Below are 5549 nucleotides of genomic sequence, written 5' to 3'. Positions count from 1 at the left end.
CGAGACAGCCAATCACAGGACGCTGTCAGTCAAGGGTGGAGGTCAGGTCATGTAGGATGTCAGAAACAGGTCAGAGTCTGGGAGGAATGTGTTTAGTTTCGCTTATCTGCATCAGTTAACCAGACATTAACAGGAAGTTGCACCGTGGCACAAACAGCGTGCACTGAAAAGACCAACAATAGCTAGTTACATGTGAAAATAAAAAAAAACGACAAAGGGCCTCCTTAAAAGTATGTGTGTGTGTTGCGCATTCATAATTTATTAGCTAATAACATAGATCTGTCCATCTCTTTTGTTTGTCAGTATGCATGCACTGGAAAATGCCAATAATAGCTAGCTAAAGGAGTAATAAAGTTTTAAAAATTTAAAACCAGCATAAGATCTCCTTACAAGCGTCTGGTGTGCATTCATAATTTATTGCCACCAAAATTTTTAGCAAGTAATACAGATCTGTCCATCGTTTTTGTTCGGTGGTCTTCACGCCAGGGAAGCACTGTCAGATGTTAGAAGCCGAGCCAAAGTTCAACTCAATTCAATTCAAATTTATTTTCAATTTATTTTTATTTTCACAATATATCATTGTTATAAAGTGTTTTACATTATCCCAGCCCAAAGCCCCCAGAGAACAAGCCAGAGGCGACAGTGGCAAGGAAAAACCTCGGGAGGATCCGGACTCAAAGGGGCAGTCCATCGTTCTGGGGTCGGCAGATGAAGTCCAAAATAGCAAATCCGGATTTATAAAGTTAAATTGTGTGTAGTTGGGCTGATGTAGAGACAGACAGGTGAAGAAGCTGTGGATGAGGAACAGGTAGAGAATACACACCTCCTCTACAGTCGCAGCCATATTACAGATTATGGTTTGTTAAATTTTATGTGCAGAACCTTAATTTTATTGCACATTTCCTCACAAGTTTTAATCACAAGCAAATCCTTAAAAAATCCCGGCTATCTGGCAATGCGCTAATGATCTCAGCAGGTTTTCTGCAGCGTTAAACACCCACGGCTGCATTGTTCGTTACGGCTCCAGATGCTGACCTTAACGGGACTTATGGGTGCAATTATCCATCGTGTAAATGGCATTGTGAAATAGCAGCGCTTTTGATTTAATCAAAAATCTTTAGTCGAATAATAAAACTAATTACTACATATCGTAAAAATTGCAAATTTTATTGGATTATTCTGCTGGAAAAGGTCAAGGGTGGACTTTCCTGTCAAAACTGCTGGGGAGAGACCAGTCCCATTTAGTCCGGTCCCATACTTTGAATGAGATCTTTTCCTTAATTTATGATTATATTTTTTATTTCCTGTGAACAAATGAGTACCCTGATAAGTAAGTGCATTGGGTCGTGCTCGCATTTACTCGTCTGTTACTCCTTCGGCATCTCCATACACAACCATCGATTAATTTCCACCCTCCGTTTTTTTCATATCTGTAAAAAGTTAATGATTTTATCTAAAGCTTTTTATTCAATAAGATACAGAAGCATCCACGGGCTCTCAATCCTTAAAAAGAAAACAGTTATGTATTGTTTTTCCAGGGACAATTTATTGTCAGTGATGCGCGCCCAGAAAAGATGATCACGGAATGATGGAGACTCTTAATTTTCTCAATTGAATAGGCTTAGTGGAAAGCTCCAGCAATAATGCATTCTTAAAATCGATTTGTGCGCCTCATTAAAGAGCCTGGTCTCCGTACCACTGAGGGGGGGGTACGATGGCCGCTGGAAGAGATGTACCTGCAGGCAGATTTGTGTCTTTTGGCACGTGGCCCAGGAGATGTTTATTGCTCCCAACCCCCTTTTATTCTGTGAGTGATTGATGCTCTGTGTCTTTTTAAGGGGACTACACTGTAGTTGCATTATGTACGTGCTCAAGAAGGATTGAGATGGATTTGGGAGTTCTGGCCTTTGGGTGAGAGGGGGTGGAGAAAATTGTGGTAGGTGGAAGTGTGTGTGTGTGTGGGGGGGGGAATTCTACAACCCTAGCTTGATGAGACCCTCTTGGGTTTAGTGAGCTCGCACTCAACACTGCTACTGTCATTACCGTTAGCTAGCATAGCACGCAGGGTTTGTTTGTTGGCTCAAGGAAGCGAATCAACATGGGCTGGGAATCTCAGAAGAGAGGGAGTTTGAGTCGTGCGCAGGGGTGCGTTAATGCTCGGGTTTACCCGGCCAAGAGCTCAGGGGCCTCCCCTAAATAGAGGCTTCAAGTAATCTTGTTTGTTGAAATTTCAAACCTAGAGTTGGCACGCCCCTTGTGTTCCATTTTTAAGCAATACGGGATGAGATTTGTCCCATATTTTCACGGCTAGACCAAAAAATCTGGATCATGCAACTCTTAAAATTTTTTAAAATCTTTTTGTTGGATCTCCCCCCACCCCTTGTACATAACTACACCAAAAACAGTAGTAGGCGTCCTCTGAAACCTGAAATATCCCAGGGACCATATTAATGTGGCACTGGGCTTGTGTTGACAGAAATGTTTAATGACAAACTTCCTACTGCATGTTCGTTAAGCAGCACTTACTACTGCACATTAGGAAGCAAGCTTACATTATCCTTTATATATATAATCTTGATAATTAATAACAGATGTGCATAGGGGCTTGTTCCCTGACCTTACCCCTTACCCCCAAAACCTCTTCCCTCCTGGTTGGGACAGTGAATAGGTTGTTACGTGTCCAACAATTAGCTGCACACTATTTTCCATCTTCCATCCATCGCGTAGCCACGAAACGCCAATGTGATTGATGAAGACTCGATGCTCCGCAGCCCTGCTGACCCCTTGCACCCCGTACCCTGGCTGTCATCAACCAAAAGAGAAACGCATAATATGTTAGCGAATGCTGCTTGCATGCCTCTGCGGTCAGTCGGTGTCCCAGCCACCCAGGGACGGCGCTGCTTAGTGCGCTGGAGCCATTTGCGTAATGCACTGTGGTTCTCATTAATAACGAATAAGGAGGGGCCTTGGTTGGATCGAGCGGGATGGCAAGATGGGGGGCGGGGGGCATTGGTGTGAGGCGGTTGGCTGGCCATTGAATTTGGGGTGGGAGGCAAACGGAACTGGCAGAGATGGGACACTATATAAGTTTAGATTTTTTTTACAGATCTTTGGCATGTTACTCACAGTGTGAGTGTGTGTGTGTGTGTGTGTGTGTGGGTCTGCTGGCTCTTATTCAGTTCAGTCTAGCCAGCCAGCTTCAGTTCTACTTCACTGGTGTTTGTGAAGTTAGTGTCTCACCCCATCCTTCCATTCTGTGCTCATGGCGCCTTTGGTGAATCGACCCCCTATACACCGGACCTCTCCGATCCTGGGTGCGAGGGGATCAAACGCGGCCTCCACAGCTGGCCGGCCCTGACGGCCTTGCTGACTCCTTGGCTGACCTTTGAAAGCTTGCGCCAGGAAACGTGCTTACCTGAGCCTCGGTAATGAGGGTTTTCTGAAATATCATGCGATCAATGTTTAATGGCTTCTATATTCGGCCTCGGCTGGAGTCCCTCTGTATTTAACCGCATTGATTTGTTTCAAATGAGTTGCAGCGTGCATCAGCTGCCCCATGGGATGGTAACGGCACTTGGACTTTCAAGGAACCTTCAAGTGAAGCAGCACAGACGGCCGAGCCTGTTGGCTTGGGTGCATTGGTGGCCCCTCCCACACCTTATGGACTAACGTGGGTTCTCTTCTTTTAGATTTCTCTGGAATGGCCCCTCCCTCTGAGCTGCCTTTTCCTTCTAATGAATTTGAGGAATGGTTTTCCTATAATCTTGTTTGGGTTTCGCCGGTCGTTTTACTGGGCAAATGGGGTGCTGAGTGTCTTCACTGGAATTCACATCTGGGGACTCGCCCACCCTGGCCTGTGCTCCTATCAATGGCCTGATTAATCTCTGAAGGAATAGTGCATGCTGTTCTTGCAACAAGAAACCAAATAAATCCAATTTATTGGATAAATTGTTTTATACCTCCCCTTCCCAACATTTCTGGCCTGAAACGGCTTAACATCATCTGACTAGAAACAGATTTAGTGAGAGACGGACGTGAAGATTGTGAAGTTTACAGTCAGCTATTAAAGACAGTGGGAAAAATTTGCGTCTAGGTGTTACTTAAAGGTACATGTTAGGGAGGTCAGTCTCCTGTTACGCAGCTCAATGCTGACATCCGACACTCCTGGTTCCTACACCCTCCACGTCTCTAGTCTCTACGGCTCAACGGTGCTTAGAAAGACACCGTAAAAAAAAAAAGAGTTCCAGAAATATCCCCTTCTCTTCGGCAACGCTGCGAAGTTACATCCCCACCCCTACTCCACCCCAGAAGGCGAAGGAGGCCCCTGATATATATGTAGAAGAATATGTTAGCGTTTTGTTTATACAGCTTGTTTATAAAGCTTAAACAGCTTGGCAAGCAATCACTGCAGTGGTTTGGTCCCCAAAGCACAGTGTAAAAAAGCTTCAAATTTGGAGTAGGATTCTGGATGTGACTGCTATGAAACACCCAGCTTAGCCATTTCTATTCTGTGTTAAACCTCCCCATATCCCATTATCCTCTCCTTTTTTTTTATACCAAGATACACATGTAGAGGTGAGGGTGAAGTTTGGGGTGTGAGTGTGGGGTCTGCTGTGTCCCTAGAGCGTTTTTTCAGGGGTTTAATTCCCTGGCTGACGGGCCTGGCAGAGATGTGGCTGCTCTGCCGAGCACGGGATCCGAACCAACAACCTTCCCACCACAGGCACGAATGCACTATTCTGCTATCGGCGTCGAGTTAAAACTGTGCCGTTCATCAGAATCTGACAAGAGTGCTTGAATATGACAACTTAGATTTTTAAAAGGCTTCCACTTCCAAGAGTGTGTTGAATTTCTGAAACGGGTATAATTTTTAATGGGGTAACGTCAACTGGCTTTTCCTAGTAATGTACTGCTAACTGCGGATGGGCTGGCTCATGTGCCTCCATTAATCTCAGATAAGCGTTTTATCATCTTTTTTTTCACCATTTGGTCTGTGTCTTGATAAAGCAGCTTTCTTATCGTTGGGTCAAATTCTTATGTCTCCATCTGGCAGCTTCCCATGGGTTTTCGTTCCTGTTGGTTATTTTCCTGCTAGCCTACAGTAATTGCAAATGAGAAAAATGGTGGACCAAGTGTTTAAACATTTATTATTTCATTATTAAAGGTGGGTGGTGGCCAGACTGGAGCAGAAAGGGACCATCAAGCCCCATTTTGGTAAGGATATGATATACAACACCACATTCTAACAAATATTTCATGGATGAATTACCAACTGGTTAGAAGGGTGAGGGTGTTTGTCTCCAGTGTTCCTAGTGTGTCAAGGTTCCTTAACCGCTGCTGTGGTGACTGTAAACTCTTTTGAGCAATTTTGAGAATCAGAAATCTAATCATGGTCCTTTGCCATTTCCGTGAGGTCGCGATGGCCGTGTTTCAGTTGATGAGCGGCTCCACACCCTGCATGTGTTAATTCAGCTGCCCTGTTCTAGACCTTGCGCATTTCAGGTGTGACATTCTGTCAGAGGCGATCTTGTTTCAGGATGACGAGGCAG

Source organism: Brienomyrus brachyistius, unplaced genomic scaffold (genome assembly GCF_023856365.1).
Source record: "Brienomyrus brachyistius isolate T26 unplaced genomic scaffold, BBRACH_0.4 scaffold290, whole genome shotgun sequence".
Taxonomy (NCBI): domain Eukaryota; kingdom Metazoa; phylum Chordata; class Actinopteri; order Osteoglossiformes; family Mormyridae; genus Brienomyrus; species Brienomyrus brachyistius.
Note: the sequence above shows the minus strand (reverse complement) of the source record.